Source organism: Canis lupus, chromosome 6 (genome assembly GCF_003254725.2).
Source record: "Canis lupus dingo isolate Sandy chromosome 6, ASM325472v2, whole genome shotgun sequence".
Taxonomy (NCBI): domain Eukaryota; kingdom Metazoa; phylum Chordata; class Mammalia; order Carnivora; family Canidae; genus Canis; species Canis lupus.
Genome location: NC_064248.1, coordinates 55,851,764 through 55,877,399, shown reverse-complemented (window position 1 = coordinate 55,877,399; position 25,636 = coordinate 55,851,764). Strand labels below are relative to the sequence as shown.

The 25,636-nt window shown below is 39.3% G+C and overlaps 1 long non-coding RNA gene across 2 annotated transcripts in view; it reads left to right on the top strand.

Moving 5' to 3' along the window:
- The window catches only part of LOC112679109 (uncharacterized), a 56,555-nt gene that overhangs the window by 26,656 nt on the left and 4,263 nt on the right, over positions 1-25,636 (top strand). The window contains exons 2-3 of one of the 2 annotated variants that reach the window (XR_007411485.1): positions 5,201-5,422; positions 7,796-7,987. This is a non-coding gene — a long non-coding RNA (uncharacterized LOC112679109). Of the gene's footprint in view, positions 1-5,138; positions 5,423-7,795; positions 7,988-25,636 lie in introns of those variants that run through there. The other variant, XR_003148117.3, reaches the window with a different exon arrangement.

Here is a 25,636-nt window from a genome sequence, read left to right as displayed (position 1 = left end):
GCACAAGTGGGGAGAGTGAGGGGGAGAAACAGATTTCCCACTGGGCAAGGAGCCCAACACAAGGCCCTATTCCAGGATCCGGGATCATGACCTGAGTGGAAGGCAGACGCTTAACCAACTGAGCCACCCAGGCACCCCAGGATACATGCATTTTAAATGGTGGTTGTTAGTGGAAAATTTTCTTCACAAATGTATCAATTTATACTCTCACAATTGTATATTAAAATATATTTGCTCAGATATTGAGGAACTATTGAAACTGCCAATCTGCTAAGCAAATGAAAAAGGTATATTCCTTTTGCTTTAATAATTATTTCCCTAGTTAGAAGTGAGAGTGTGCATCTTTTTATATGTTTTCTAATCATTTATATTTCTTATGTGAATTACTTCAAAGATAGTGCTTATTCTTGAGTGAAACTGACCCCTTAGAAGGCTTCTTAAAGGCTAAATTGGTTCCTTAGGGTTCTCTTTGGTTAACAGTTATGTTGCAGAAGGTACATTGTCTTAGATAACATAAATGAGGGGTGAGCAATGTAGCCAAGGGGGCCTCAAATGTGGCTGCAGCAGTGATTTGGACACCTTCAGAACCCTTCTTTTGGTCTTCACTGCCCTTTGCATATTGGCTTTCCTGAGGATGGTCCCATAACTGCCAGGTGCTCTCAAGTTCCGATCTTCCATATTTGTCACATTCATTGGCCCAGCTGAGATCATGTGCCCATCCATCTCTGTGACCAATAAGATGTTAAAATGACCGGTAGCCCTCACTAAACACATGCTTTGTAAGAGAGCAGTAGAAATTTCCAAAAAATAAGTGGATATGGCAAGGACTATTTAGATGTCTCTCAATATCCTTGTTCTCCTTTTATCTCTGACTTTTATCTGGGCACATGGCAGCTCAGAATGAAGACAGTATTTCTTAGTTCTCCCCATTGTGTGCAACTAAGTTCTAGCCAGTGGAATCTAAGTAGAAGAGTATATGCAACTTCTAGGAAGAGTTCTTAATAGAAGGGGCATGCTTCTTTCTTCCTTCTTGCTACCTGGAATGGAAATGTTTTAGTTGGACCTAGAATAGCTAGGATCATGAAATGGAAGCTGTAGCGACAAATTAGAAGGAGAAGGAATCTGGGTCCCTGGTGATAATGGAAACATACCAGCTCTGAGCTGTCCAAATTTATGAAAAGAGAAAGCAAAACTCTAGCTTGTTTTAGCTCCTAACATTTTGCATTTGTTGTCACTTTCAGCCAAAACTAATTCTGGTGAAGAAAGTGCTATTTTACCAGAGGAAGGGAATATTGCTGGGGGAAAAGAAAAAAATAAATGTCCACTGCAAAGATCTGGTTGTTAATTTTTAAAAACTTCACATTAGCTATCCATAAGACTAATGTCCTCACTTCCTTCAAGTCTTACTAAACTATCACTTTCACAATTTTTAAATACCTTTATGAGGTATAATTGATATAGAGTAAACTGCGTATACTTGAAGTGTACAATTTGGTAAGTTTTGATATATATATACACCTATGCAGCAACCACCGTAGTCAAGATAGGGAAAGTATTCATCACCTAAACAAGTTTTCATATACCCCTGTTCCCCTCCCTTGACACTCTCTAACCAGGTAACCACCAATCTATACTCTGTCACCATAGATCAGTTTGTGTTGTCTAGAGTTTTAAAAATACAGTATGTACTCATTTTGCTTTTTAAAATTTTATTTTGGTCTGAATTCTTTTACTTACAGTAATTATTTTGAGATTCATTCATGCTGATGTATCAGTAGTTCATTGTATTCTATTCTGAGTAGTACACCGTTATATGGCTATACCACAATTTGTTTATCCACTCACCCATTAACAGACATTTGGGTTACTTCCAATTTTTGGCTATTACAAATAAATCTTCTATGAACACTCATGTACAAGTATTTGTGTAAGCATATGTTGACTTTCCTCTTGGGTAAATACCTAGGAGTTTGGCTGGGTCATGTAATAGTATATATTTAACTTTTTAAAAGACTTCCAAACTTATGATATTATTTTATAGTTCCATCGGCAGAGTATGAAGTTTCAGTTTCTCCACATCATTGCCAATACTCCATATTGTCTGTTTTTTTTATTATAGTGTCTGTATAGTGTATCTCATTGTGGTTTTTAATTTGCATTTTCCTAATGACTAGCAATATTGGGCATCTTTCCATGTGCTTATTTGCCAAAGTATTTCATATTTTTGATACTATTATAAATGTCATTTAAAAATTTAGATTCTAAAAATAAACAAATAAAAATAAAAATCTAGATTCTAGTTGTTTGTTGGAAACATGGAAGAGTAAAGTAGATTTTTGTAGATTAATATTGTATGCTGAGACCTTACTAAACTCATTTATTCTAGTAGATTTTTGGAGATTCTAACAGATTTTATACATAGGTAATTATTTCACCTGTGAATAAAGATACTCTTTTTGATCTGGATGTGTTTTATTTCTCCTTTGACCTATTGCTCTGGCTAGAACCTCTAATACAATGTTAAATAGAAGTGGTGAGAATGAAAATCATTGGCTTGTTTCTAATGTTAGGGGGAAACACTCTATATTTAACCCTAAGTTTGATATTAGCTATAGGTTTGTTTTGTTTTAAAGATTTATTTATTTGAGAGACAGAGACAGAGACAGAATGAGCAGGAGGGGCAGAGGGAGAGGGAAAGATAATCCCAAGCAGACTCTGCCCAAAGCCTGACACAGGGCTTGAATTTACAGCCCTAAGATCATGACCTGAGCCAAAACCAAGAGCCAGGCAGTTAACCGACTGTAGCACCCAGGTGTCCCTACAGGTTTTTGATGTAAGCTGTTATCAGGTTGAGGAAGTTCTCATCTAATCTTAGTTTGCTGAGAGTTTTATTGGAAATGGAGGCTAGATTTTGTTCAATTTTTTTCCTCCACATATTGAAGTAATCTTATAGCTTTTCTTTTTCTGTTCATTAATTTGATAAATACATTGATTGATTTTTCAAATGTTAAACCACCCTTGCATTCCTGGGATGAATCCAATTTAGCTATACTCTATTATCCCATTTATATATTGTTGGATTTGACTTGGTAAAAGTATTTTTAGAATTTTTGCACTATGTTCACAGGGGACAGTGGTCTGAAGTTTTCTTTTCTTTTTTTTTTTTTAAAGATCCTTATTTTTTTTTATTATTATTTATTTATGATAGTCACAGAGAGAGAGAGAGAGAGAGAGGCAGAGACATAGGCAGAGGGAGAAGCAGGCTCCATGCACCGGAAGCCTGATGTGGGATTCGATCCCGGGTCTCCAGGATCGCGCCCTGGGCCAAAGGCAGGCGCCAAACCACTGCGCCACCCAGGGATCCCCTGAAGTTTTCTTTTCTTGTAATGTCTGTCTAGTTTTGGTATCAGGATAATAATACTAGCCTTATATAATGAGTTGGGGGAAACTCTCTACTTTTCAATTTTCTGAGAGAGTTTATGCAGAATTGGTATTCTTTCTTTCTTTCCTATATTAGTTATAATGTGCCAGTGAAGCAATTTGGGCCTGGAGTTTTCTTTGTAGAAAGGTTTGAACTACAAATTCGATTTTTTAAAAGAGTAAATTTAGTAATTGAGTAAATTTTAGTAGTCTGTGTTCTTCAAGGAATTTGTCTATTTCATCTAAGCTGTTGAAATTATAGGTACAATGTTATTCATAATATTCCCTTATTACCTTCTTAATAGCTATAGAATTAGTAATATCACTTGATACTGATAAATTTGCTATTGGTAATTTGCATATTCTCTTTTTTTCTTGACCAATCTGGCTAGAAATTTATTAATTTATAAATTTTATTGATTGTCTTAAAGAATCAGCTTTTGGTGATTCATTGATTTTTTCTCTGTTATCTTTTTTTTTTTTTTTTTAATTTTTATGATAGTCACAGAGAGAGAGAGAGAGGCAGAGACACAGGCAGAGGGAGAAGCAGGCTCCATGCACCGGGAGCCCGACATGGGATTCGATCCTGGGTCTCCAGGATCACGCTCTGGGCCAAAGGCAGGCGCCAAACCACTGTGCCACCCAGGGATCCCTGTTATCTATTTTATTAATTTCTATCTTTTCTTCACTATTTCCTTTCTATTTATTCTGAGTTTAATTTGCTCTTCGTTTTCTAGTTTCCTTATTTTTTTCTTCAAGATTTTATTTATTTATTCATGAGAGACACAGAGAGATGCAGAGACATAGGCAAAGGGAGAAACAGGCTCCCTGTGAGGAGCCTGATGGAGGACTCAATCCCCAGACCAGGATCATGCCCTGAGCCAAAGGCAGATGCTCAACTGCTAAGCCACCAGGGATCCATTTCCTAATTTCATAAGGTAATTTTTTAAATTTCAAAAGCATTTTGAATCTGCTTTTTTTGTTATTATTTCTGGCAGAAGAATAAATCTAGTTCCGGTATCCAACGAAGCCTGGAAATAGAAGTGAGATATAGTTAATAGTAATCAGCTCTTCATCAAACTTTTATTGATCACTGAACCCAAATTTTTCCTTCCATACTTTTTAGGCCTACAGATTCCAAATATCCCATTTCATACATTACTGCTGAATACTTCTGTAAATTGATTTTTTATTTGTTTTACATTTATTTCTTTGAACAAAATTAAAATACAATTAACTGTCCTTCCTGAGTGAAAAGCCTACGCTTTTTATATTCTGTGGCCTTTCTTTGCATTTTGTGGCTCAAAGTTCAACACATTTATGGAGTTTGAGGAAAATAACAGCATGTTTGGCAATCCAAGGGTGCTTTTTTAAATTTCAAGGATCTAATGACACCTCGGTTATTCACATGTGCTCAAGAAAAGGAATAAATGATGGTTTTATTACCAGGAACAGAATAAGTGTATATGGTATGTAGGCTTTTGAATACTCTGCTAGGTTTGAACTCAGCAATTTGGCATTATTCTCTGACGATAGCCTTAAGATTGAGAGGAAACTAATGGGATGGGTGGATCCTGCTACATAGGGAAGTCTTTCCAAAGTTTTATTTTGTGGTTTTAAAATATGTCCACAAATTCTTTGCTATTCTCTTCTACAAGAGTCTTCCCTTAACTATGGGTTAGACTAAGTGATTGCATCTAACAAACTGAATATGCCATATTTGATGTGTTGATTCCAGGACAAGGCTATAAAAGACATTGCAACTGCAGCTTCTGTCTAGGTTACTCTCTCTTGAATTACTCATTCTGGCTACCATGTTGTGAGGAAAGGTACAGACAATGAGGAACTGAGCCAACAGCCATGCAAGTGAGTCATCTTGGAAGCAGATCCTCGGCATCGTTCAAGGCTTGAAATGACGGCATTGCCAGATGACATATGGGCTGCAGCGTCATAAGAGATCCACCCTGCTAAGCTGTTCCTGGATCTGACCTTTAGGAACTGTGTGAGATAATAAATATGCTTTAACTGCTAATTTTGGGATAATTTGTTATATTATCTGTACAACAGATTCACTGTAGAATAGAACTTTCTGGGACTTGAGATAAATATTAGCAGGCTTCTAGAACTCAGGAGGTACCAGGTAAATAAATTTCTTTGTCAAATTCTATAGGAAACACTCAGACACTGATAGAAAAAAAACAACAATGACAGATTTAGAGGGTTCAGGACGATGGAAGACATATGTTTCAGTGATGCAGTTTCTGTGGCAAGAAGTTGCAGAGAAGTGGTTCTGAAAGCACCAGAAGATTTTTATGATGATAAAAGAGTCACACAGGTTTTAGAAAGTTCAAAAGAGAAAAGGCAAAGACTCTAGAGCTCAGAAGTTAAAAGGGCTACTTTCTGAAGCAATGAAAAGAGTTTTCATTACACTTTCCCCTTTAACTTAACAGTAACACTTTTAAAAACTAAAAAACAAAAAAACAAGTAAGCAAAAAAAAAATAATAAAATAAAAAAATTATATAACAGTGATTATTTCTATAATCAAATACCCTGTCAGGCTCCTGGCATGGAGCCTGCTTCTCCCTCTGCCAATGTCTCTGCCTCTCTCTCTCTTTCTATCATGAATAAATAAATAAAATTAAAAAAAAAAAAAAGAGGGATGCCTGGGTGGCTCAGAGGTTGAGCATCTGCCTTTGGCTCAGGGCATAATCCCGGGGTTCTGGGATCGAGTCCCACATCAAGCTCTATGCATGGATCCTGTTTCTCCTCCCTCTTCCTATGTCTCTGCCTCTCTCTTTGTGTCTCTCATGAATAAATAAATAAAATCTTTTTTAAAAAAAGATAAATAAATAAATGTAGACCGGTGGACAAAGTTGGTACTTCATTTGCCATTTTGGCATTTTTGGAGGGTGGCAGCATCTTGATGGTATGGTATGTGATAAGATCAATTGGACCCATAGTAGTCATGGTTTTGCACCTTTGCTCCAAAACAGGCCCCCTTGTCAGATATTACACTTTTATAAGCTTCTGGTGGAGACTCTCTTAGAAAGGCAAACTCATACCTGGAATTTGTATTATCCTTATAAGAGTGAACCACTAGCTCTTTCAGAATAGTTCCAGGGTTCTTGGGTGGCTGTCAGTTAAGCATTTGCCTTTAGCTCAAGTCATGATCTTGGGCTCCTGGGATTGAGCCCTGCATTGGGCTCCCTGTTCACCAGGAAGTCTGCTACTCTGTCTACCTCTCCCTCTGCCTCCCACCCCTACTCATGCTCTCTCTTTCAGAAAGAAAGAAAGAAAGAAAGAAAGAAAGAAAGAAAGAAAGAAAGAAAGAAAGGAAGGAAGGAAGGAAGGAAGGAAGGAAGGAAGGAAGGAAGAAAGAAAGAAAGAAAGAAAGAAAGAAAGAAAGAAAGAAAGAAAGAAAGAAAGGAAATAATAGGACAGTTCCAATGTCCACAATGATTTCCTAGAAAAAATAATGCTACATTGTAGGCATAATGTTGATCTCTGTTGCTGACAAGTTAGACATTCAGAGACAGTGGTAACTAGATTGGCCTTGCTAAATATGAGTCCATGCTGTTGGGCACATATATAGCCACCATCTCTACCACATAGTTGTTCCATTTATTTATTTTTTTTAAAGATTTTATTTATTTATTCATGAAAGACAGAGAGAGAGAGAGGCAGAGACAGGCAGAGGGAGAAGCAGGCTCCATGCGGGGAGCCTGATGTGGGACTCAATTCTGTGACTCTAGGAGCACACCCTGGGCCGAAGGCAGACACTAAACCTCTGAGCCACCCAGGGATTCCCTAGTTGTTCCATTTATATGTCCATCAGGTCAACTCTGAGATTGCTGATGATGAGTTCTGGATAATATCAATTGGCTGACCCATTTTGTCTACTTTGTTTTTTAGCATCTGGGAGAGTGTTTTGCCTCTATCAAAATAACTTGTCTTCTGTAACTTGCCAGGAACTGGTTTTCAAAAGATATATAATCCTCTACTGTGGATTGCATGAACTTTTTCCATAATTTCAGGTGCCAAGTGTTCGCTTTGGCAGCACATATACTAAAATTTCAGGTGCCAGCCGTGTGATCCTCCCACGGCAGTTCTCCATAGACCCCTTACTCCATTTTTTGCCACCATGGGCACCTCCATCACGGTAGGGCCTGCTGGATCATATGACCCAAGAGGCAGTGCTAATTGCACCACATTTTGGACCTGCTAAAGTGCTCTTTCTTGCTCCAAGGCCCCTCAAAGCTCGCAGTTTTCCACGTCACCCAGTATACAGGCAAGAACAAGATTCCTAAGTGTGGAATATGTTGTTTCCAGAACCCAATGAGATCAATGGGCTCTTTGCTTCTTTCTTTATGGTAGGATGAAAGATGCTGCAATTTTTCTTTCACTTTGGAGTGGTTATTCGACAAGCCTGAACCACTGGACTCCTAAAACTACATTGAAGTAGATGGTCTCTGAATCTACATAGAGTTTATCTCCCAACTCTGGAATATGTGTGTCTTACCAAGGCCTCTAGCCATCTCTACCAGACCTCAGAACACCCAACATGAAGTGAGTTGCTCATCTTAACTGGGAGTTGTCTGTACCACCAAACCATGAATTTGGTAAGCTGAGCATTCCATCATCAAGGGGAAATGGCCTATGTAAAATCAGTTTTAAGTAACCTTTTTTTTTTTTTTTTTTTTTAAAGATTTAAGTATTTTCTGAGACCCAGGTAAGTTGCATTATCTCTCACTCAACCCACACCTGTATCCTTATGGAAAGTTCTCTATGATCAATTGACAAAGGATGAAAAAATTCAAGCCTGGATTACAAATTACGAATTACAAGCCATTAAGTGGCTTTCCACAATATAACGTTACCAGTCAAAACTGCTACAGTTGTCCAAATTAGGTGTGTCATGAAAAGACAGTGAGGAGTGGAAATCCTCCCAGTGGACATAACTTTGACCAGTACATCTAATGGTTGATTTGCAAAGAAAGAGAAATGGACTGAAATGTAGATCCATATAAATTCAAGGGCAGTGATTTTTTTTAAAAAAGATTTTATTCATAGAGACACAGAGAGAGAGAGAGGCAGAGACACAGGCAGAGGGAAAAGCAGGCTCCATGCAGGGAGCCCGATGTGGGACTCGATCCCAGGTCTCCAGAATCACACCCTGGGCTGTACGTGGTGCTAAACCGCTGCGCCACCAGGGCTGCCCCTCAAGGGCAATGATGAAAGGCTTGGTCACATGTTCAGAAATTTGGAGGGAAAAACAGAACATCAGGGGATTGATAGCAGGAGGTTTAGGGAAGATGTATATGAATGAATATCTTGGAATGATCCCAGGATGTGGGAATACTTGTGTCCTTTGTGAATGCCCATCAAAGATGATCTGAATAATTGGGTGAACAAGATTATTCATTTTGTGACTCTCAGATTCTTTCTCTAAACTCTTCAGTACTTGCACAATAGACTCAGAAAAATTAATGGTGTCAGGGATGGAGATTATTCAGGACTTAATATGAAGTTCCCTTCAACAAAGCTGGTCTGGCTACTGCCACTGCTGAATGTCAACCTGACCTTGTGCCCTGGATTCCACCTTCCTTGAGCCCTCAATTCCGTAGTACACTCAGCAAGAAGAGACTGCCACCTGGTGGCAGATTTATTATATGGCCCCTTCTATTACTATGACTAAGGAATTTTTTTTTTTTTTTTTTTTTTTGACTAAGGAATTTGGTAATTTGTCTTCATTGGAATAGAAATTTATTCTGGATAATCTTTCTTGCATACCATATATCTTCCAGAAATACTATACATGTTCTTAGTTAATGTTTAATCAACCACTATGGTATACCATACGATATTGCTTCTGATCCAAGAACTTATTTTACAGTAAAAAAAAATAGTGAGGCTGTGTTTATGGGGTTTACTGTTCTTAACTGGTCCTAAATTCTAAGCAGAGCAGTGTCATTCAAAGTAATCTATTCCATATTAGTGAGGGGCCCACTCCTGGGAAATGGGATAGCAGGAATGAGGTAGAAAAGCAGGCCCTTGGCTTTTAATTGCAGCTCAGAGTAGAAATCTCTCCTACAGAGCCAATATAAGGAAAAAAGCCAGGAGACCGAGCAAGAAGGGATGTAGAAAGGTGATCTGCTTTCTTTTCACCAAGGCTTCTAAGAGGCTCATGTTGAGAGTGTCATTGTAGGATTTAGGGTTGTTTTCAGCTGAGGAGCATCTAAGCCCATTTTTAAGCCTTGATGGGCTCACAGGAAAGAGTGATTCAACCCTGTGAAACCTAGATGCTCATGCAAACAGGACCTTAATTTTCTGGAGGAGTGGAGAAGATATATTCAGAGGAAAAAGGTTAGGAGCACGGGAGTTAATGGTTATAGCATCTCTCTTCTCAACTGCCTCCCACCATGCATGCTCTACTCTGCTACATTCCCACTCTCAGCCTCACCATTAATATTGCCTGATAAAGAAGTAAGAACAAACCACAGAATAGGCAGGGAAGTAAGCTTCCACTGTTATTGACATGATCATCTAATCTTTCCTGCCTTTGGTGTTCAGTACTATGAAAAAGCAAATATTTTGGGGAGTGATTTGGCTTTAGGTCAGTCACGAGAGCACAGGCTCAAACTGGGCAGGCCAGTGTCCTCTGCCTTAATCTGGAACGGGCCAGTCCTGACTCCCTCCTTAGCCATTGTGGATTCCAGGAGGTTAGGCTGGCAGCCTAGAGAACTGAATTGTGGATTAAAATCAGTTCAGGTGGAGTGAAGCCTGAGGTGAACCAAAATCCATGACCCTCTGTGAGGAAGTCATAGACTCGGATTTTGCATAATTTCTTTACCCTGCTGTATGATGAACTGGCTAGACTCTTGCATTTTTTACTTGCTTAGCTGCTTCTTATATCCTAGGACTGGGGCAGAAATAGGGGTTTAGGAAGAGCCATGGGATTTCTGTGGAAGGAAGGAGGTGCATATTGGCCTGGTTACTCCATATCTCCGACATTCTGGAAGGATCCAGATGGGTACAAGGATATCAGCAAGCTTAGCCCAGTGACTCCTAGGTCCTATGCCTAGAATAAGATCCTGCATAGGAAAGCTAAAGAGTTGCTAGTTTTTCAAGGTTCCTGCTCATAGCACATACTTTCTTGCTCTCCCCAGGTGCCTATCATCCAGCAGATCTATCTGTATATCATGGGATTATCTCCACAGCTGAAATCATTGAGTGTTTTTCCTGAGTCGGGACTCATTTATGATGGCCACTTATTTTCTATGTCAGTCCCTTGATCATTTTATTATTTACTACTAACTCTTTGCCTGGGTTTCTCTCTGCTCCCTGGTTTTTACTTTATGAAATAGCTTTTCTTGACCACGTTTATCCTAATTAATTAACCTTTTTTTTTTTTTAATTAACCATTGTTTTTCTGCCATCACCCTTATTGCTTGGAGAAAAGAAGATTATTTCTTTAGAGGCACATTATGCCAAAAACTTTTTTGTTGTTGCCTTTTTAGAATTTTTTTTTTTTTGCTTTTATGAAAGAGAATTTTTAATGGATTGATTTCATCAGGCAGTTTTAATTCTGTTTACTATTTATAAGCATGGAATTTATTAATATTCAGTTTTCCTTTCCCTATTCCCCTCTCTTTCGAAAAATTAGGCCAGAATAGTTTGCCAAGAAAAAAAAAAGGAGGCCTACTGCAAAAAAACATCACTACTGAGATCTAACTGAAATATTCAGAGTGTTGAATAATGCCATTGACACTGCAGACACCACTGCTTTTCTCATGATTCTAAATCTTGGGATTGAAACATTAGGAGACTCATCCATTGCCAGGAATTTTAATTGCTAGATTGTTCATAAGCCCAGAGAATCCCATTTCTCTTTTTGGTGAGATATTAAATAGAACTTTAGACATTCATACAGCCATATCTTCTTCCTTCACTTTTTTTTCCTACTGGATGGGTTGGAAAGAAAGGAGAATGAAAAGTATCCATTTGCCAGACATTATTCTCTTTAACATATGAAGTCTCAAATAATCCTAGCAATGACCTGAGTGTCCATATTTGACAAATGAGAAAATTTAAGCTCAGAGTAGTTAGGTAACTTAACCAAATCACACAGCTGTTAGGTTGGCGTTTGAGACCCAAACTCAGATCTACCTAACTTTAAAGCCTGGGCTATTCTACTAGACTTGTTCAGAAAAAGATCTCTTATTAAATAAACTGAGCAATGAGTCAGCAATAAATGTTTATTCAGGTGTCAACAAATACTAGAGGCCAATGTAAAGCAAGGAATTATTATTATTATTTTTTTAATTTTTATTTATTTATGATAGTCACAGAGAGAGAGAGAGAGAGGCAGAGACACAGGCAGAGGGAGAAGCAGGCTCCATGCACCGGGAGCCCGACGTGGGATTCGATCCCGGGTCTCCAGGATCGCGCCCTGGGCCAAAGGCAGGCGCCAAACCGCTGCGCCACCCAGGGATCCCCAGGAATTATTTTTTTAATAAATTAATTTTTTATTGGTGTTCAATTTACCAACATAATAACATCCAGTGCTCATCCCGTCAAGTGCCCCCCTCAGTGCCCGTCACCCATTCACCCCCACCCCCCGCCCTCCTCCCCTTCCACCACCCCTAGTTCGTTTCCCAGAGTTAGGAGTCTTTATGTTCTGTCTCCCTTTCTGATATTTCCCACACATTTCTTCTCCCTTCCCTTATATTCCCTTTCACTATTTTTTATATTCCCCAAATAAATGAGACCATATAATGTTTGTCCTTCTCTGATTGTCTTATTTCACTCGGCATAATACCCTCCAGTTCCATCCACGTTGAAGCAAATGGTGGGTATTTGTCGTTTCTAATGGCTGAGGAATATTCCATTGTATATATAGACCACATCTTCTTTATCCATTCATCTTTTGATGGACACCGAGGCTCCTTCCACAGTTTGGCTATTGTGGCCATTGCTGCTAGAAACATCGGGATGCAGGTGTCCCGGCGTTTCATTGCATCTGTATCTTTGGGGTAAATCCCCAACAGTGCAATTGCTGGGTCGTAGCGCAGGTCTATTTTTAACTCTTTGAGGAACCTCCACACAGTTTTCCAGAGTGGTTGCACCAGTTCACATTCCCACCAACAGTGTAAGAGGGTTCCCTTTTCTCCGCATCCTCTCCAACATTTGTTGTTTCCTGCCTAAAGCAAGGAATTATTAATTATAAACCAGGCCACTAGAAGTTAGGGTGACATAGGTTTCAGAGATCAGCTTAGAAACTGGAAGTGTAGACATAGATTTTTAACAGGCTAGAGAGAGGTGTGTGGGAGAACAAGATCCTATCAAGAGAAATCTGGAGGACACTATGCTAAGTCAAATAAGCCAGAGAAAGACAAATACAGTATGATCTCACGTGTAGAATCTAAAAAAAGACTGAACTCAAAAGCTGAGAGTAGAATCAGGGCCTGGTAGGGATGGGAGATGGAAGGAGATTGAGGAGGTGTTAATCAAAGAATACCAATGAGCATTTATGTAGTACGAAGAAGTCTAGGGATCTAATGTATAGCATGATGACTATAGAGTTGACCCTTGAGCAACAGGAGGGTTGGGGGTAGATGCCCCCATGCAATTGGAAATCTGCATGTAACTTTTTAATTTTTCATTTAAAAAATTTTTAATTGAAGTAGAATTGATGTGAAATATTAGTTTCCGGTGTATAACATAATGATTCAACAATTATATACATTAAGATATACTTGGCAAGTGTATTACAATATTATTGACACATCCCCTGTCCTGTATTTTTCATCTCAGTGACCTATTTAATTTATAACTGAAAGTCTGTACCTCTTAACCCCTTTATCTATTCCCCTATCCGTCCACTCGCCTTCCCTGTGTATAATTTTTGACTCACCCAAACTTACCTATTTATAGCCTACGGTTGAACAGAAGCCTTACAGATAACCTAAACAATCAATTAACTCTTATTTTGTATGTTGCATGTATTATATTCTTACAGCAAAGTAAGCTATAGAAAAGAAAATGTTACTAGGAAAATCATAAGAGAAAATACATTTACAGTCATACTGTACTGTAAAAAAAAAACATGTATAAGTGAACCCACATGGCCCAAACCCATGCTGTTTAAGGGTCAACTGTACTAGATACTGTACCAAACACTGAAAATACACTAAGAGTGTAGATTTCAGGTACATTCGTTACATAGACAAAAATAGTAACTATGTAAGGAGACAGCATGTTGACTACCCTGTTTGTAGTAATCATTTCACTATGTATATCAAATCATCATGTTATATGCCTTCCATACATAAGTTTTTATTAAAGATTTAAAAATTGTAAATATTGGGGCACCTCAGTCAGTTGAATGTTTGACTCTTGGTTTCAGCTCAGGTCATAATCTTAGGGTTGTGGAATCGAGCCCTGCTTCATGCTCCATACTAGGCATGGAGTCTGCTTGAGATTCTCTTCCTCTGCCCCTCCTACTACTTGCACGTGTGCACACTCTTCTCTCTCTCTTTCTCTAAAATAAGTAAAATCTTTTTAAATATTTAATTATTTGCTTCAAAAATACTCTAAACTGTTAAAAGGAAAATATAAGTTATATTTAAAAAATAATAAATTAAGCAATTTTTAATGCAAAGAAAAGACTGGTAAGAATATACCAGCACTACTATAAATACATTGAATTTGTGCCTCTCAGGAATTTGACAATCATTGGGGTCATTTCTCTCTTTCTCTTTCCAGCTTTTCATTCTCCTGTCTTTGTCAGTCATATCTTGTCCTTAAATAATCATACTTTAGCACTGGACTTTTTTTTTTTTATTGAAGTTCGATTTGCTAACATATAGTAAAGCACCCAGTGCTCATCCCATCAAGTAGCACTGGACTTTTAAAATTGATTATTTTTGTTAAATAGAGGTCTCTGTTCCCTGATCTTATTTTTTAAACCTAAAAAAGTAAAATTAAGTTGCCTTTTGTTTCTGAGGCTTTGAACTGAAACATTTTTGTTGTTATTGTACTTTTAGCCAAAGTGTTCAGAAACCAAGCTATCCTGAGTTCTTCACATAGCCTTCCCCTGGCCCTCCCATCATGGCTGGTCTCTCTTCTCTCAACTGGAGTGCTGTTATGGGTGGGACTGGGGTGGCAAGGACAGAGCTGGAGGAGGAAGAGCAAGAAAGAGGGACAGTGTTCCAATCTGTTTGTATGCACCTCACAACTTACCATTGACCAATCTACATTACTAGTCACAGGCTGCTGTTCTGCCCCAAGACAATATTTGATAACCAACTTTCTAAGGAGAGAAAAAAAATCCATTTCTTTTAACTTGGACACACATATTCTACTTAAGAAAACAGACTGACATTTATACTGACTTGAAAATGCTATGACATTTTTGGAAATTGCTGGGCTCAAATAGCTTTCTGGAACTAGAAAACCAAAGAACCTGCCAGATGACATTTTTTACTCAAGAGAGAGAAGTATAGAAGAGAAGGAAATTTGGATTCACAGCTGAATGTCTGGCTTAGATGTTAAGCCTCTCTGGCGGAGAATGTGCTTTCTTGCTTCTGTTTTTGGTGTAATGCCAAGGGAACTGTCAGACCACAAATAATCATTGTTAACTTGCAGTGGAAACTGGAGCCATTAAGAAAAATATTAAAAGCCTGTTCCAAGATCATAACATTTTACAGGGTAAAGAAATAAGATACCTGGCTAACCTGTTTTACTAGTCATGGATGGAAAATGTGCTGACCAACTGAATTTGAAGTAATAGATGATTTTTCCATGATTGGTCATGGATTTTAAAAAGACAATGTGCTTAGAAAAACAAATTTGCTGTAACTTGGGTAATAGGGAAAACAAAAGCAAAAAGCCTGGGTTGATCAGATTTATGATGCAGCAAAATAATTTTGTTATCTGGCCAGAATTCCCTGCTTCTGGTGTGTTTAAGAGGAGGAGTTGCCTAGGTTGCAGAAAACAACTCACACTTGGGCAGGATGCACACTGGATTCCTTTGAATTTTGCTGCGAAATTCTTTACTTCTCAAACTGTATTTTTGAAGATCTTGCTGAAAGATTGGCAAAAGCTACAGATCCCAAAAGGGAATTTTCATCAGATCATAACAACTAAATATCCTGAATAATAGGTAAGGATGGGTGGAGGGACTTCCTCCAACAGTTGAGAACATTTTTCTTCTTCCATTTTTGCTTCCCAGTTTAAATGTTCAAAATCCTATTCCAATGCAGGCTAAGAGGTGAGGATTTGAGTTGTTAATTTGATTGGGTTCTAGGATGAATTTATGTTTGCCCCTCCAGGTCCACTCTTCACCTTTCACTCTGCACTAGCACCTGGAGGCCAACCTGAATCCATCACAGATTTTCCAAGCCTTCCGGCTTCTGGTTGGGGTTAGCCAAAGGGGTTGGTCCCAGGCAAATGGATTGATGCAAGGGAAGAGAGACTCAAGGAGAATTTCTACTCTCCAAGCTTCTTCCCTGTGAATCCCTTCACCAAAGATCATAGTCAAAGATATCTTTTCTATATGACTTTCTTCAGCTAAGTTCTGGTAATTTACCACATCTATTTGGGGCCTAGGGTTATTCTTTGTGATTCTTCTACATCCTGCCCACGTCTTTGTAAGCAACCCTTTGTAAATAAGCTCACTTAGAAGGGCTCCAAGTTGAGCACACCATCTATTTCCTGCTAGTCATTCTGCAAATTTTGTCACAGTCCTTTAAAGACATTCTAAGATGCTATAGGTTAAGAAGCAGGGGACTGACTAGCTGCTCTTTGGGATCTAATACAATGTCCAAACCTTTGCTTAAACCCCATCTGCCAATGCCTGTTGTGCAATGCCCAATCTCTGAGCCTCTATTACACCCCTGCTCCCCCAATCCGCCAACCCCACATAACCCACCTCCTCCTTCTATGGCTGCTGCCACCTCCGTACTACAAACCACAACCATCTTCTACTGTCTGCTTCAAAAGTCCACCACTCAGTCCTCTGCACTCACTCTTACTTTCTCTTATTCACCTCCCATATTGCAGTTAAATTACTCTTTCTAGGGGCACCGGGTAGCTCAGTCCATTAAGTGTCTGCCTTAGGCTCAGGTCATGATCCTGAGTCTCCGGATCAAATCCCATGTCAGGCTCTCTGCTCAGCAGGGAATCTGCTTCTCCCTCTGCCCCTCCCCACTTGTGTTCTCTGTCTCTCAAATAAATAAATAAAATTTAAGAAGCACTCTTTCTAAACTGTGAATCTGACCATGTAGGTGATGGTCATGTTGATAGTGTTTAATACATTAACAGAGGGAACCAACAATGTCCCACTCACGCTTAAAATCCCTCTACGGTTGCTTGTGCTTTTAGGTGTACAGTCATACAAGGCATGTAAGGTTTAGAAGACCCTACAAGACCTGGCTCCTGCTGACCGCACCAGCTTCATCTCATGTAACTGCTCCTCTTGCTCTCTGCTCCAGCCACACGGGCTACCTCTTGGCTCCTGAAGGGAGCTGTGCCCTTCCTGGCCTCAAAGCCTTCCTACTTGCATTCCTGCACTAGAAATTTTTCTTCTCCTCTCCCTTTTTACTTATCCTTCTAGTCTCAATTGAATGTCATTTGGTTAAAGAAACTTCACCTGATTGCTCTCCCGCCCGGCAGACCAGACCAAGTTGCCTTACTCATCTCCTTTGTAGCATGTATCCCAGTTGAAGTTAATTATTTGTGCACACAGTCACTTAATATGTGGGTAATTTAACATATCTCATTACCTTGCCTGCTACCAGCCTAGTCCCTGCCATCAGCGTCACTTGCCTAGTTGGCAATAAACTCCTAACTAGTTTTCAGACTTCCCCTCTTGTCATCTCTCCATGTTCATTCTCCACAGGGCTGCCAGAATGATCTTTAAACACATAAATGGGCCATGTCATTTCCACCACACTGAGAATAAAATCCTAGCTTTGCCACCTGGCCTGCTTGCACCTGCCTAGTCTGCTGCTAACCTCCTTCTCCTTCCCCATCCCCAAATCTCTGCCTCACACATTCTGCTTCCCTTCTCTTCCTCCAACTGCCCTCCACCCCTTGCTGGAATACATAGCATTTTCTCCTTCTTTCTCATTTTAAGCTTTCTTTCTGGAGTATGTAATGTGATTGAATAATTTTTCATGAGTTCATGTAGACAGCTATTGGTTCTGTTTCCCCAGTTCCTTGTCTCCTATTCTTTTGATAACAGCACCCCCTTTCCTTAGCAGATTTGCTCCCACACAAGTCCTAGTAACTGCCCATCCCATCCCCCACCCTCAGTAGGCCTGGGACACAAATCTGATCAGGCTAGGCTACCATTTCCCAGGGCTTTATTATGCATATTGTTAGAAACTCTCAATGTTGGTGTGCCTCAGTTGGTTGAGCATCTGCCTTCAGCTCAGGTCATGATCTCAGGGTCCTGGATTCAAGCCCCATATTGGGCTCCATGCTCAGTGGGAAGCCTGCTTCTCCCTCTCCCTCTGCTGCTCCTCGTGCTTGTGCTCTCTTTCTATGTCAAATAAATAAAATCAGAAAGAAAGAAAGAAAGAAAGAAAGAAAGAAAGAAAGAAAGAAAGAAAGAAAGAAAGAAAGAAGAAAGAAAGAAGAAAGAAAGAAAGAAAGAAAGAAAGAAAGAAAGAAAGAAACTCCCTCCTGGAAAGAAATTAGACCAAATCTTAAATCAGACAATATACAAGTAAGGATTTCTTAAATGCTTCACATCCATTTATTTTTCAACAGACATTTATTGAGCACTTTCTACACTACCTACCTATTGTGCTAGAAACTGGGGAAATATATAGCAATGAACAAAGCAGACATATATCCCTGCCCTGGATAATTCTGTGACTCAGACAATAGTGATTGCTGAAAATTCTGGATGCTGAAAAGAAGTGTAGAAAATTTACTGGATCCAGCAAAGAATTTCATGCTCAAATAAGATTTACTGTAGATTTTGTGGATTCTAAGACTGATCTACTTTATGTAGCTTTAAAAGGTGAGATATTAATAGAAGGAGACATTAAAATTCTATTCTTTCAAAGAACTGAATCATCGTGCCGGTTAGAGATAATATGTAATCAGTTCTGAATCTAAAAATGACTCTGGAAAGTAGAGGCAAGGCACAAGGTCGCACTTACATCTTTCCTCTCCACAGATTTTCGTAACATCAGCACTATATTCAAGAGAAATGATTTTTAAAGAGAGATAAATCCTAGGTCTAGAAACTGAAAGTGCGAGAATGTGAGTTTGATGTTGCACAAAACAAACAAGCATTTAAGCTATTCATTCCATCAGTTTATTTCGGTAAAATCTCTTAGCAATAGTGAATGAAAACATTATGAATAATAATGAAAACATTATGCCAACTAGAAGAAACTAGTCACATAAAACCACATATTGTATGATTTCACTTATGTGAAATGTCCACCATGGGCAAAACCATAGTGATTTAAAGTAGATTAGGGGCTGGGGGAGAGGACATGGACAGAGACTGCCAATGGATATGGGGTTTCTATTTGGGATATGAAAATGTTCTGGAATTAAATAATAGCAATGGTTTTACAACCTTGTAAATACACCAAAAAGCCACTGAATTGTACATTCTTTGGTGAATTTTATGGTATGTGAATTATATCTAATTTTTTTTTTAAAAAAAGATTGAATCATTTGTTGATTCAATTAAGTCCAGGCAAGATTTAAGAAGGGTTATTTTGGCTTCCTTGCCCTCTTCTCTTCTCTATGAGAGCACCGTCCCCACACCTTTCAGCAAACTAGAACAGTAAGAGTAATAGGACCTGGATTCCCACGTGGGTTCTGATGATTACATCAGACCTATGGTTCTCAAAGCACTGGTCATCAAAAGCTAAAATTGAACAGGGCCCATCTTTTTCAATCACACTAGAATAATGCTCAGCACATCCGGATAGAAGTGAGTCTCACTGAAGCAGAATCTTGAAAGGGGTAAAGACCCACTTGGCAAACCCCAGGTTGAGTTTATAGACAGAGTTGCCTTTACACAAAAATGAGGCGGGTGAAATTTGTCTTGAGAGCCTTCCATTCTCTCTTTCTGCCATTTTCTCTTAGAGGCTCAGTGCTCTATCATACACCCTTCATCTCTCTAGGAATCAGATCCCTGTCAATTTGTGACTTGTCCTTGAAATTAATTACTACAACCCCAATTTAAAGCTTTAGTCCATAGACAGACTCACACAAATATTCAAAGATCCATACATCAGGATATTTACTGTATCATTTTAATAGTTGTTTCCAAGCAGAAATAACGTGGATGATTGCTAATGGGAGAAATATTGCACATCGATTAAACAAACAAAAAATCCTCGCGGAGGATTTAAGCTACAGAGCAATACTTAGGGAGAAGCTCCCTCCTAAATTAAGGTGTAATGGGTGTGGTTATGGGTGGGAATTGGGATTTGGGTAGTGATCAGGAACTATGTGGAGGCTGATTTGGCATCCTGAGTTTTTCCTTATTCTTTCCCTTTGCCTGGATTACCCCTCCCCCTCCCCCCACCGACCTATCTGACCTTTGGAAGGACTATGAACAACTTCTAACATAATGTTGCTCAAATGCCACTTTTTTTTTTTTTTAAAGATTTCATTTATTTATTCATGACAGACACACACAGGCTGAGAGAGAGAGAGAGAGAGAGAGAATGAGAGAGAGGCAGGGACACAGGCAGAGGGAGAAGCAGGCTCCATGCAGGGAGCCTGACATGGGACTCCATTCCGGGTCCCCAGGATCACGCCCTGTACTGAAGGTGGCGCTAAACCGCTGCGCCACCCAGGCTGCCCTCAAATGCAACTTCTTGATATACATCTCTTACCCACCCAGCTAAGCTCTTTGGTGTCTCTCATCTTTGAATGTCCATAATTTAGTATACTGCCTGACATATATCAGAGGTGCAATAATATATTTTAACCAAAATAATGAATGACTGAACCTATTTCTTCCAACAAAATTGATTATTCCACTCCCCCTAGGCCCATAACACTTTATTGATGTCTCTTTTATGGCATTATGACTTTCTATCTTGTATTATAATTTATTGTGTGAATGTGAATGAAAGCCTTTTGTGGGCAGGAACCACATAACATCAAGCATAGTGCTCTGTGTATAATAAGCATCCAATTAATATTTAATGCAGTTGGGCAAATAAATTTCTGAGAAACAAAAGTTATTATAATCCAATTAATATGAGAAACAGATGTATGCTGACATAGATGCAGGAATATAATTAGGACTTTATTTCCACAGTACTGTCATCCTAGAGCCAACAGGGATATTCTGAGGCTGAAGTGAGCTGATTTATGCAGATAGTGCCTGAGAGCCAGAGCAGTTCAATCAACTTGCTCTTCCTCTTTCTTTCCCTCAGGCCTCCCCTTCAGCTAATGATAATTTTGACTTTCACACTATAAGGAAAACTGGTGCCTGGAAAAGTCAGAGGGTTATTTCAGTTCAAACAGCAAATCAACTGCAGAATCAAGAATAGATCTGCCCTCTCAGCCACTCTGGCATGGATCTCTCGCACAAGCCCTGGCCTTGGGAATGTGGGCTCGTTACCACATTTAGGACACAGATGACACACACCAAAGGAAAAGCTGCTTGTCAGTTTCATTTCTCTCCCCATATTTGGAATGGGGAGAGATCTTATAACCCCCATACATACCCACACTCTCTGTTTTATATTCCATGTTCTCCTTAATGGCTGGGGAGCATGTCACAGTCTCAGCTTTAGGTAGGGCACAATTATCTTTGTGATGTGGGAGGAACTTCAAGGTATAAGCTGTTTAGTATTCCAGGAGCAACTTGCAGGAACTCAGCTCGGTCACAAAGTCTGCTTAATGACGTTGAACATGAAAGTCTGGATTTTCTATTTCCAAGCTGTTATCTAGGCTGGCTAAATGATCCATTTGACCTCTGGCCTGAGCTCCAGGAGTAGCTAGAGTGGAGGGTCCAGCCTCTACAGCTATAGTCAGCTAGACCAGGATTTCTTCACCTATCGACATTTGGGGCTGGATAATTCTTTGCTTTGGGGGCTGTCCTGTGCATGGTAGGATTTTTAGCAGCACCTGCGGCTTCTATGTACTAGATGCCCACAGCACCTCCCCTCGCCTAACCAGATGTGACAAGGCAAAATGTCTTCAGATATTGCCAAAGTCCCCCAAAGAGCATTAGTATCCCCATTTGAGAACCTGTGACATAGACTCTGAGCTACTCGTTCATTACCCTCCAAGCTGGAGAGAGATATTCGCAAATTCCTCTTACGTTCAGGTCCCCGCCGACTAGGTCATGTTTTCCTTTGCTGAGACTTGGCTTTGACTATTTCTTCCTTATTTGTCTGACAAGGGCTACTCCTGGTTGCTGGAGCTCCTTGATTTCATTTCCCTCTGACCTTGGGGTGACCTCACTGTTTCCCTGTGTCATCCCATGAACTTCTGTGTCAACAAAAATAATGTACACCCCGAAATTTGCAGTATTTATGCAATGAACTTTCATACATTCTGCCTCGGTGGTGATATGCCAGGGTATGCTGGAGATTTTGTTTATCAGTTAGAATTATGTTCAGTTGCTAGTGGCAGTGGCTTGAATAAGATAGAAGTTTGTCCCACATAAAAGTCCAGAGTGAGGCAGGCCAGAACAGTTCTGCTAGGCCTGGCCTCTGTTCAAAGATCACTTGATGGTCCAAGATAACCGCTTGCCATGCAGCCAGGATGAAGAAGGAAGGAACAGAGAAGAAAGCTAAATGAAGGAAAGTTCCTGGAGACTTCTATAGGACACTTACTCTTACATAGCATTTGTCTGAACTTAATTATTAGGCCACACCTACCTGTAAGGCAGGCTGAGGAAATGTGGTCTTTATTCTAAGTGGTCATGTGACCTACTTAAAAACTGGAGGGCAAGACAAGCGTCCATCAATTGGTAAATAGACAAGACCACACACACACACACACACACACACACACACACACACACACAGAGAAATATTACAAAAGGAGAAAAAAGGGGGAGAAAGGCGAACCACGAAAATGATTCTTAACTAAAGAGAACAAACTGATGATTACCAAAGGGGTATGGGTGGGGGCATGGGTTGAATTGGTGACAGGGATTAAGGAGTGCACTTGGGTTGACCACTGGATGATGTATGAAAGTGCTGAATCACTATATTGTACACTTAAGACTAATAGAACACTGCATGTTAACTTACTGGAATTTAAATAAAAACCTTTTTAAAAATTGGAGAGTAGGGAATACCATGATTATTGGAGGACAACTGGAAGCCTCTGCTGCATAGAGAGTACAAGTACTTGTAAAACACATACCTGCCTTTGGGGTGCTTCAATTGAGTAGCAGAATTGGTTGTACATACAACCACCTCTAGTTTAAGTTGACAAAATAGCTTTTTACCTAAATGGAAAGGTGTGATTGTGATTATAATACTGATAGATTTATAAGGACTTTAAACCAAATACTAACTAACCTAACCAAATGTGGTTAGGGACACATATTTATATTTATACAATTGTGAGTTTATAATTCCTTAGATCTCAAAATTTTATTCTACAACGAATTTAAGTATAGTGTTTGGAAAGTTCGCACCATAGGAAATGAATACAAGAAACCTAATCATCAGTATTTAAAATGTTGGAAATAACATAAATTTTGAATCACTTTGTAGGCTTCACTTTTGTCATCTAGTTGTGGGTGTCAAATTAACTCCCGCTTTATTTTTAGCTATGTAATGTGTCACTCAGTACACATTCCCTGACGGATTACATTGGCTGAAATATATAAAGGATTTGCAGCATCAACAGGATTGCCAAGGCTTCATCAAAGATTATTCCAAACTGGTAACTTGTTTTTTGGTACAAATTGACATGTCATCTTCCAATGCCAAAAGTCTTGATGATCAAACAGAGTTGGAACTGAGGCAGATCTTACTCTTCCAGTTTCTACATTTTTATAGTTCTTTGCCCTAGAGAACCCTATTCCAGAATAGTGCTGTTCTGATGGCCTCCATGGAGTGTTGGCCCAATCTGAAGACCTTGCCACATATTATAGAGTCAACGTGTGAGGTGGGGAAATTTCAGTTCTGAACTCTGAGTAAGAAGCTGGCAGCCCAAAAAGAGATCAGCAGATTTGTTTGGACTTTCTCTCTCTCTCTCTTTAAAGATTTTATTTATTTATTTGAGAGAGAGAGTAAACATGAGCAGGGGATGAGAGGCAGAAGGAGAAGCAGACTCATTGCTGAGCAGGGAGCCTGATGCAGGTCTCGATTCCAGGACCCTGGGATCATGGCCTGAGCTTAAGGCAGCCACTTAACTAATTGAGCTACCAAGCATTGTTTGGACTTTATTAAGGAAACTTACATGGAACAGTCCAGAGAAAGTTGCATATTGCTATTTTATTCAAAGAAAAGCTTGGTGTCCTCCAATTCTGGTCTCAGTCCCTATGATCACTCATTTCTGGAATTGTTTAGGTAAATATAAAATCTTAGAGGTAAAGAAGAAAATGAGGTGATCTGGAAGTCTGATGCCAGACAGATGAAGTGAACACTCCCAAGGAATGCAGCAATTGATAATGTGATGGCTTTTTAAAAGGGGCCTAAAGAAGAAGAGACATCAAAGGGCAGTTTCTCTTTACACATGTAAGACGATGTCTCTAAGGTCACCAGCACACACTTTAATAGCAATCATCATCAGTGGGATCAGCTTTCAACACAAAGAATGATGGTCTCCTTCCGTATCTTTGCATGTATGTGCGTTACACACATACCAGTCCAGTTCTGTGAGGGGAAAATATGTGTAAAGTGCCTCCACTGTGCCTGGCACATGGTAGTAGCTGCTCATTAAGTGAGAAACATTGTTATTGCTATTATCCAAGGGAAGGGGCACCATAGAACCTTTCTTCCTATCCTGCAAATCTAACTCTGAGGTCACCCATGCAGATTAGAAAAATGCACTTGTTTTCCAGGACCTAAAATAATCTCTCTCACCTTCTTGCAATACTTGTTGGCAGGTTCTTTTCACCAATCATCTTTCTTTTCCCTTATCCCCCTCAAAGACCTACTTTTCTTCAAGGCCCAAAGAAAATGCCAGCTTTTCACTATACCTATGCCTCAGTGCATTCCCAGTAGACATCCACTTTCTCCCATGGGTGCCCACAGCATTTTGCTTATATATGTAACACAGTTCTTACCATGCTGCAATGTATTTATGGGCCACCAGTTCCAATAACAGTGGACTTCTCCAGGGTAAAAATTATTTTTTTCTTTATCTCTGCATTTTCAATTATTTAAACATTGCCTGACAGATAAAATGTACATCTATCCAATGGGATATTATTCATAGATAAAGAGAAAAAAGCTACCAAGCCACAAAAAGACATGGAGGACTCTTAAATGCATACTGTTAAAGGAAATAATCCAGTCTAAAATGGTTGCACATGGGTCTAGACAATTGAGTACAGGGATGGCACTTGGTGGGAGCCAAGTATCTCATTTTTGGAATGAGAACTTATAGATAAGCAGGAGCAGGAGGTTAAAATCATCCATGTTGTAATGGATTAGAGTTGGAGACATCAGTAGGACCTCAGGTTTAGCTAACATAGATGCATATGGTTTCATAACAGAAATATTTATAGACATGCATATATACACTGATCACTATACACACACATATATTTCTTTGATCTGTTAACTGAGAGGTCCTAAAAGAAATGACAGCCCTATCACAAACATACCTGACGCCCAGATCTTGGTTTCTAATATCATTCTCCAATGAAAAGAACTAGGGCTCTTTGGAGAAATAACTGATTTAAGGACTGGGTGAGCCTGAAGCATGTTGTCATGCCAGAAAATAAGGGTGTGATTTTAAAAAGGGGGCAGAGGAGCCAACTGAAGGAGTTTCCAGGGGCCAGGAACAATTTGGGCAAATAAATAAGTAGATAGATGAAAGTAATACTGGATAATAATCTAAAGTATAAAATAAATATTTATGAGTCAATACTGATATAATTAAATGATTGGATAAATTAATAAATGAAGGAGAAGAGACAAATTGTGCTGAAGAATTTCAAATAATTCACACAGACTCTCCGTCTGCAGGGAGAGAGAGCATAAATCCCTACCCACTAAATGAAGGCTAGATATGACTTCCCTTTAT